The sequence below is a fragment of the Sinocyclocheilus rhinocerous genome, unplaced genomic scaffold (assembly GCF_001515625.1).
Source record: "Sinocyclocheilus rhinocerous isolate Xijiao unplaced genomic scaffold, SAMN03320098_v1.1 scaffold6748, whole genome shotgun sequence".
Classification (NCBI taxonomy): domain Eukaryota; kingdom Metazoa; phylum Chordata; class Actinopteri; order Cypriniformes; family Cyprinidae; genus Sinocyclocheilus; species Sinocyclocheilus rhinocerous.
In genome coordinates, this window is record NW_015639014.1 from 14,212 (window position 1) to 23,707 (window position 9,496).

The 9,496-nt window shown below is 43.3% G+C and overlaps 3 non-coding genes and 1 pseudogene across 3 annotated transcripts; all 4 read right to left on the minus strand.

Moving 5' to 3' along the window:
- Positions 1-1,044: 1,044 nt before the first annotated feature.
- trnai-aau (transfer RNA isoleucine (anticodon AAU)) lies at positions 1,045-1,118 on the minus strand. Its single transcript has one exon. It is a non-coding gene; the product is annotated as a tRNA-Ile (tRNA).
- A 76-nt stretch (positions 1,119-1,194) lies between these two features.
- trnap-ugg (transfer RNA proline (anticodon UGG)) lies at positions 1,195-1,266 on the minus strand. Its single transcript has one exon. It is a non-coding gene; the product is annotated as a tRNA-Pro (tRNA).
- Positions 1,267-1,986: 720 nt separating this feature from the next.
- On the minus strand, positions 1,987-2,058 carry trnaq-uug (transfer RNA glutamine (anticodon UUG)). The gene has a single exon. It is a non-coding gene; the product is annotated as a tRNA-Gln (tRNA).
- Positions 2,059-4,064: 2,006 nt separating this feature from the next.
- Positions 4,065-8,233, minus strand: LOC107750962 (uncharacterized; annotated as a pseudogene).
- Between the last annotated feature and the right edge of the window lie 1,263 nt (positions 8,234-9,496).

Consider the following 9,496-nt stretch of genomic DNA (forward strand, 5'->3'; position numbering starts at 1 on the left):
CCCACCACGGTCAGGGGAATTAGCTGAAATGGTAGCGCGCTCGCTTAGCATGCAAGAGGAAGTGGGATTGATGCCCTCATTCTCCAAGTTGAGTCCTACCCTGTTTCGCTCACTTCTCTAAAGAAACAGACCGTGCGTTGAAGCGACATCAACTACGTGAACTTTTGGGGCTCACTGCTGCCAAAATGTATTTCGGAGAGGGTCCTGCGCAAATTGGTGGCAAAACAGGTCCCACTAAGATTTGAATGAGGATAGCTGGATTCAGAGTGCTAAACATTACACCATGGAACATTTACAGGAACAGCCTTTGCTCACAGGGCCGCAAAGACTGAATCACTTACAGGCTCGCCAGCAGCACCACCACCAAACTTGTGCTTTTTTTCTTTTCCTGCCGCAAGAAAGCACACAGGTTCCACAAAGATTTGAACTCGGATTGCTGGATTCAAAGCCCAGAGTGCTTTTTTTTCACATCAAATGTAATATTTTCTTAAAAAACATTTGATGAGAGGTCATCGAAAATACATTACGCCTCTCACAAGTAGAGAGATTAACATTCCAATTATAATCAAATTATAAACAGACATTCATATGAATAAAAATATATTTTTCTTCCACATTATTCCATTCCTGGTATTGCAATATTAAACTCCATGAAAACTGAGTAAACCTCTGAAGAAAAAGCCTTATCAAATTCCTTATTTTTTTGTTCCTGTTTAAAATAACTATTCAAACATTCTATGTAAATTCTATGTAAAAGCTTTGTTGGTTGCCGTCTGGGAAGCAGATAGCGCTGTGACTGTGGGGAAGCAGTTAGACAGAGGGGCTGGAACCCAGTGAATTTTGTTTACTGGCCTCCTCGAACAATAGGAAAAGACGGGTGTCACCTAGGATCTAACCAGAGACCTTTAGATTTTCAGTCTAACGCTCTACCTAATGAGCTCCTTTGGCCGCGACCTAACACTGTGTAGACAGCGGGTATTTCCGTGAGACCACCTGTCAATTTGCCTGAAGAGCAGAGCTGAGCTCCCAGAGAACAAAAGAGGCTAGCACGTACGGGGATCGAACCCACGACCTTGGCGTTATTAGCACTACGCTCTAACCAACTGAGCTAACCAGCCTAGTTTTGCCGGGACTTCTGCCCGATTGTTCGTGACCCTAAAGAGAGAATAGCGCTTAAGTTCCAAAACTCACCATTGGCTCGTCCGGGATTTGAACCCAGGACTTCTCGCACCCAAAGCGAGAATCATACCCCTAGAACAAAGAGCCTGCCTGGGAAAAAGCCTAGCTGAGAGAAAAGAACAAGTACAGCAACAACAAAAGAAGGAACATGAACTAACATGGACGTAATCAAACACCTCGAGAGAGTGTCAAAGGCAAACAAATGAAAGTTGGCCTATGAATGGATTTAAAAATGGGGCTGAACCTAACATGTAGAGGGATCTTGGGAGGACAGCTGAAACGGTCAGATGTCCCTTAGACTTTAAGCCAGTGTGGGCAGTGTGGGAGGGGAGAAGTTGGCTGCACGACCTGAGTGATCCAAAGGTATCCTACGTAATACAGGAATCCACACACATATATACTGGGGTAACAAGACCAAGAAGGGCCTTAAAAACAAAAGCACAATCTCTTGGTTAATTCTTCTACTTCATTACAGCCAGTGCAAAGGTGCAAGCACAGAGGTGAGATGGCGTCTTTTCTTCAAGCACGTTATAATAGCGGTCGCTCTGCGAAGGCGTCATTTGGAGCGATGGACTTCACCCCGCCACGGCCAGGGTAATTAGCTGAAATGGTAGAGTGCTAGCATGCGAGTGGATGTGGGATCGATGCCTGATTCTCCAAGCTGGGTCCTGCCCTTTTACGCTCACTTCCCTAAAGAGACAGACTGCGCGTTGACGCTACAATGTGACGGTCCCTACGTGAGCTTTTGGGGCTCACTGCAGCCGAAAAGTATTTCAGACCTGGTCCTGCGCAAATTGGTGGCAAAACAGGTTCCACCTAGATTTGAACTCGGATCGCTGGAGTCAAAGCCCAGAGTGCTAACCATTACACCATGGAACCAACACAGCTTTTTTTGGTGGCTGTCTGAAAGACAGATAGCGCTGTGGCTGTGAGGAAGCCGTTAGACAGAGGGGTTGGAACCCAGTGAATTATGGATACTGGCCCCCTCGAATAAAAGGAAAAGACAGGTGTCATCTGCCGAAACCCGGGATCTTTAGATCTTCAATCTAACGCTCTCCCAACTGAGTTATTTTGGCCACAACCAGACACTGTTTAGACCGCGGGGATTTCCGTGAGACCACGTCACTTTGCCTGAAAAGCAGAGCTGAGCTCCCAGAGAACAAAAGAGGCTGGCCCGTACGGGGATCTAACCCATGACCTACGACCTAACCTACGTAATACAGGAATCCACACATATATAGACTGGGGTAACAAGACCAAGAAGGTCCTTAATAACAAAAGCACAATCTCTTGGTTAATTCTACAACTAAATGGTGGCCAGTGCAAAGGTGCCAGCATAGTGGAGGGATGGCCTCTTTTCTTCAAGCCTGTTATAATAGCGGTCGCTCTTCGAAGGCATCATTTGGAGCGATGGACTTCACCCCGCCACAGCCAGGGGAATTAGCTCAAATGGTAGAGCACTCGCGTAGCATCGGAAGGGGCCCAATCTTTGTGCCCGCATGCAAGAGAAAAAGACACAGAAAACACCGACAAATTCCCCTGCAACAATATTTGGGCTATATTCCTGTGTGTTTTGAGGAGTATTAGTTACATATGAAACAAGTCACACTCCGCGGGTTGGACTCAAACCTGTGGTCTCTCCGTGTTGTCAACTGTCGACTTCACGTATTGTTAAGTGTGCAATCAACTGCGCCTTTATTTAGTTATCTATGACATATTATAATGATTGATATTTATTATTTTGTGTATATTATCTTTAAACAGCATATTACATGTTAATGTTTAAATAAAATGAATAAAAACATTCCTTCAAAGATGTGTTTTGTGTGTGTGGGGGGGGGGTATGATTTGATTGATATGATTTAGCAGATTTAATTTATCTGATCAAAATTCACAAATGTAAACTGTTTTATTAAAATGAATACACACAAATATTGAAAGGAGTACACACACACACACATACAATATGAAAAAGTGGGCCCATGTAATATATACAAAATGTTTTATTAAAATGAATACACACATACACACAATATATAAAGGACAATACGAAAAGAGTGGGCCCATGTAATATATACAAAGTATATACAGGAAAGATATTATTTACATATATAAAGGACAATATGAAAAGAGTGAGCCCATGTAATATATACTGGAAAGATTATTTACTGAGGAGGTGGAGTTTGGCATTTATTTTGCTGGTGCTGTTCTGCCAACCAGTCATCTAAAGATTTGCCATTTGCGGCACACACGCAAAATGTGGCATTACCATATCGGCTATGACCAAACTCTTTAGTTTTGGGCTGCCCACATTTGCTGCACTTGTTAAAAGTAACCCCTCGCACATACTTCCTCTTATGGACTCCGCTTTCCGTCTCCAGGGCCCGCCAGCCCCTGTTCCTCTGTGTGTAACGGGACACAGGAGCAGCAGACGCAGGAGCAGGCGGAGCTGGGCCTACACCAGATGTCGAAGCACCAGAAGATGGCATCACCATTGACACGGTCATGTCTAGGTTAAGGACTAGTGTGCCTAACAATGATCCAGGTGCTGAAATGGGCTGCACAACTCCTGATGCTGTGGGGGCAGGTGCGATGGGGCACTCCCTGGTGGCAGCAGCGGGCCGTCGACCTGGTCACAGAAGAGGAGCCTGTCCTTCTCGGTTTGGCGGAAGGATAAATTGATGTTTTGGGCCTGATGTTGATGGCGCGTCATCCAATTTTTCCCTTGGCGGAGGAAGCTGCGTATCAGCCACAGCAATTGGGTCAGGTGGAGTCAGTCCCTGAGCGAGGACATTAATTTCCTGATTCGCCGTTGAAACCTGAAAATAAATTACTTGTATTATATATGTTTAAAAGTATTCAGTTAATTTGAAGCAAATAATGTGCCTTGCTTACCACTGAATGAGTGTCCTCTGGTTTAGCTCAAACAGCTGGATCATTGTTTCATCCATCAGCCTGCGACTGTTAAGCACCATCTCTCGGATGTGGTGGTAATCCGAGAGGATTTTAGACCACCTGGGGGTACAAACTCCAGCCTTCTTTGTCGGTGACTTGTGTAAAGCACACAGCTTCATACAAATGGCCTCAACCAAGCGGCTGGTGCTGGGCCACTGTGCTGGACCCCCAGGATGTCCAATCAGACACCGTTTCACACTCTCCACACCCGGTGTGACTCTGGAACGCTTCGGTGCCTTAAAGCGCCCATGTGTTAGCTGAGGCTGATGTTGAGGCTGATAGTTGACTGCTGTTTATAATTATCAGGGAGAGCTGTCCACAGCTGGATGGCCTCTGTCACCTGCAGGTCAGTGAGGTAAGGAGTCTCACGAAGACCCACCAGGTAAGCAGCCAGATCCTGGACCTTGTCCCACCCAGTGATGCCATCGGGTCCAATGACTGCTCCCTAGTAAATGCAGATTAATGTTAATATACATTACCACCAGTCAAAAGTTTTTGAACAGTAAGATTTTTAATGTTTTTTAAAGAATTATCTTCTGCTCACCAAGCCTGCTTTTTTTATCCAAAATACAGCAAAGCTGTACTATTCTGAAATATTTTTGCTATTTAAAATAAAACTGCTTTCTATTTGAATATATTTTAAAATGTAATTTATTCCTGTGATTTCAAAGCTGAATTTTCAGCATCATTACTCCAGTCTTCAGTGTCACATGATCCTTCAGAAATCATTATAATATACTAATTTGCTGTTCAAGAAACATTTTTTTTATTATTATTATCAATATTTAAAACAGTTGTGTACATTTCTTTCAAGATTCTTTGATGAATAGAAAGATCCAAGATCAGCATTTATCTGAAATAAAAAGCTTTTGTAACATTATACACCATACCATTCAAAAGCCTAGAGTCAGTATATTTAAATCATTATATATTTATTATTAAATTATGAAATTATAGAAATTAATACTTTTATTTAGCAAGGACGCATTCAATTGATCAAAAGTGATGATAAAGACATTTATAATGTTACAAAAGATTTCTATTTCAGATAAATGCTGTTCTTCTGAACTTTCTATTCATCAAAGAAACCTAAAAAAAATACACTCATCTATTTTTAACCTAATAATAATAATAAATGTTTTTTGAGAAGCAAATCAGAATATTAGAATGATTTCTGAAGGATCGTATGACTGGAGTAATGATGCTAAAATCCAGCTTTGAAATCACAGGAATAAATTACATTTTAAAATATATTCTAATAGAAAGCAGTTACTTTAAATAGTAAAAATATTTCACAATATTACTGCTTTTGCTGCATTTTGGATCAAATAAATGCAGGCTTGGTGAGCAGAAGAGAATTCTTAAAAAAAAACATTGCTGTCCAAAAACTTTTGACTGGTAGTGTATGTGGAATAAAATCGAGATTGAAATTATATAAAGCCCTTAGAGTGTCTTACCTGAGCCTCATCAGAGACTGCTTCCAGTGTCAGATGGCTGTGACAGCACTGAAGAGGCAAGGGCAAGATGCTTTCCTTCTCCACCAGATGATGTGGACGGCTCAGCCAGTGATGCTGGGGACTGAGGCAGAGGCAAAGATGAGGGGCTGTTTTCGAGATCACGGCAGGGGTCATCCTCATACAGCACTGGAACTGTGATGTCCTTCATGCTCTCTTCCTCAAACCCCTCATCTTGCAGGTCCTGATCATTAACCTCCTCCACCAGCCTGTCTTCCTCCTCTGGGTTCTGGAGTCAGTGTTTTGCCAATCTGGCTGTAAAGGTACTCCATTCCCAGCAATTCACCTACAAGAATAAAATGGAAAAAAAGAAAGTGTTCTTAATAATTTATCTAGTACATTGAAGGCTAAATAGATAACTTAGTAGAATATTACAAAATAACAAATTAAATGTATTACCTGTATATGCTCCAGGATTGCGATAGCGCTCATCCCAGGACTTCCCAAAGACTGTTCGGCTAAGCTGGTCCACAGCCTCTCTCATGGCACTGCCATATGACCTGATGGAGGACGCTCCTTTTATGGCGTCTTCCATTCAGTCATCATTCCAACGCATCAAGCCTTCAAGGAGATAGGAAAATGCGCATCACTGGCACTGGCTCCTAAAAGTTAAATAAACAAAAAAGGGTTTTATATGTCACATATGTACAAGATATGTACTACACATGAGGTGCTATGAAATAACTGGTTACATGTAATAGAATTGTGTAATTACATTAAAAATTGTCATTATAACCAGAATTACTAGTGACTTGTAAGGCAAGACAGCTTTGTCAATGCTTATGACATTAGAAAATAACTGTAATGTAGAGTGTGAAATGTATTAATGTGACATTACTTTAAAGTAATGAAAGCAGTTACAGTACTTATGTCTTTACAGAAAAATTAGTAATCCATATGCATGTAACACTTGGAATAAAACTGTTCAGGTGGAGGTGGAATGACTCCAAGGAGGTAGAGTCACGGGCACACTTGTAGCAGCACAGCTCCACACGCCTTTCTTCAGTGTCCCTGTCTTCATGTAGAGCGGAAAGTTCTCTGGGTCTTGGATACACTGTATGTGCTTCCGCTGTTCCTTCCATATCTGCTGGATCCGTTCATGGTCCAGCAGAGGAACTCCCAGAGTGTCCTTCCCGTCCACACTGTCAAACAGATCAATCAGTGATCCAATCAATCTGGTGGTCTCCTCCACCCCCCTGGTCCTCCTCCGGCAGTGCAGTGCCAACTCCCTCCGGGTAATGCGAGCACTGACTGCCTTTTCTGAGATGTGGCCAGTCTTCTTTGCTGCCAGGTCACCCTCTTTTGCACGGCGAAGAGCTACCACATCCTCTGGATCCTACTGAAAGATGCACGTGGACAGACGTGCCATGAAGATCCCGTAGAGCGAATGAGCCTCTGTCGTGACACCTGCAGCAAATCGCCGCATGGAGTACCAGATGTCGAGGCGCACTACAAGCTCATCCCACTCCGAAAACATGATCTTCGCTCGAGACTGCCCGTGCTGACTGCATCAATCTCTATCCACGTACATCACTTTTGGGGCTGCCTCTCCTGCCTCCCGGTAGCGTTTCATCAGGCCAGCTGCCATGGGGTCCAGTCCATGTCCCTCGGCGGCTGTCAGCACAGAGAAAAGGACTTGGCCGTGTTCGTTTCCCACATTTGTGCACCAGGCAGCTGTTCCTGAAGCAGCACCGGCAAGTTTCTTTGTGACCTATTGGGAAAAATAGGGAAAAACAACTTATGTTCATTATGTACGCACATCGCACACATATCCATATCTGGCAAATTTCTGTATATAAACAGGGCTTTGATACCTTTTTTGTGGAATCCATCTTGAGAACACAGCCAAAGACAGATGTAATTTTGGCCTTGACCTCGTGCAGTCGCCCCAGAGCAGGGGCGTAGCCATCATTTCAGAAGTGAGGGGGACAGAAATGTTATATATATATAAAACATTACAATATAACATTTCTGTAATCTATATAACCTACCAGTCAACAGTTTTTGAACAGTAAGATTTTTAATGTTTTATAAAGAAGTCTCTTCAGAATAGTTTCAATACTGTAATAAATGCTATGTCAGTTAGCGCTGCATTGTTCATATACTTTATTTATTACCTGGAGATGACTTGACAAACACAAATAAACCATATTGTCGCAATCGTATGTTTGAAGTCTCCATGTTTCCAAATGTTTCTGTTTTTCTGAAAACAACTGTTTTCATACAGCGATAGCTGGACGCTCTTGTCCATAATATTAGGAATGTCCTCATAGGACTTTCTGCACGAGAGCGCCCTCTGGCTTCGAGTATGAATGAAACATACACTGCACGGAATGTTTAGCGCTCCGTGATGATCATCTCGCCTTATTCTGGGTCCGAATAAAACATCAGATCATGCACAGACTATCCTGTCTCTTTGAATTTAAATCTACATTTATTCACACCGGCTCTTGAAAACCTCTATGTGAACACACTTGCCCGAAAAAGTGCGGGGGACGAATTTACGTGATATTAAAAGTGGGGGGGACACATCCCCCGCGTAATCTACGCCCCTGCCCCAGAGCATCCCTGGCATACACGGCTAACAGACACTTAGGTTTAGGCAGGGCAGGTAAAAGGGGAGGCTCAGCAAACACAGGAGGCTGCACAAGGGAGGACCTTGTGAATGGTTCACAGGCAGTCAGGTACTGTAGGACACGCTGTGTCCATGCCTCACTCTGTTGTTCCATCAGCTTCTTGTAAAGCTGAGTCACACTGTTGCCCAGTATCCTCTCCCTCATCATCCTCAGCACCCGGTTGTCACATGAGTATCTAAGGAAACAACAGTATAATCATTCAAATGCTTTAGTTGCTAAAAAATAACACAAATAAAAGCACCTAATAATGAATGATTGTCATTATGAATTACCTGTATGTCAGCAAAGCTGGAACCTGACTGCGGTGGCCCATATCCAGCTGTCCTAAAATGTCCTCGGACCAGGCGGGATACTTCTTTTTGCAGCGTTTAAACTCCAGATACTCAGTGTCAAGGTAATACCACCCGTCGATGTCCAAGACCTTGCGCACGGTACAGTAAAGTCCTGCCGCCTGCACACAGACAAGAGGAAATAACCACATCTTCAGCGGCATCCATAAGAAAAGGGGCCGACAGAAGAAGTGGTCGGGTGAGGCAGGCGGCTGAGTGTTAATTAAAGGGGGCTGAGGAGGATACCAACAAAGCTTTAGCTGGGACACTAGTTCTGGCCTGCCGGTCCGTGGGTTGGCCTTAAATAGTGTGTTCCGGATCCACTCATGCTGGAAAGGTGGAAGATGATCTTTCCAGTGACTTGGAAGCTCAGCTGGTGGCTGATGATGTGAAAGATCTGTTGTTTTCGCTGTTTCCGCTGATGGAGACGGACCAGCATAGGCCTCTGAGTGAATAGTAAATAACAATATAAGGATGACTGTTGCATTTGATAGTAATATGCCATAAATGCAGCCCCCAAACAGCCTGCAAAGCAATATTTTTGGATAAGTATTAATAATTATTTTGATTATATTTAGGAATAACAGTGAAGAAAGTGGTATTAGTGTTAAGAAGCAAAGAACACAGTGTACACTTTATTAACCCTTTAAACCCGAGGTGTCCTGCCGGCGGGACACCACCCACACAAAAAAATCCAAAATCAAATTACTAAGCAACCCCTGAACGGAATAACACAACATAGGTATCATTTTAAAGATTAGAATCTCAGCTTTTTAATGAATGTATTTCCGATTGAATATTTCGATCAACTCTTAACGAGTGCTGAGCAGTCCTTCTAAACCGAAGTGTACCGCGGGCGGGATGCCCCCCCTCCGCGACAATA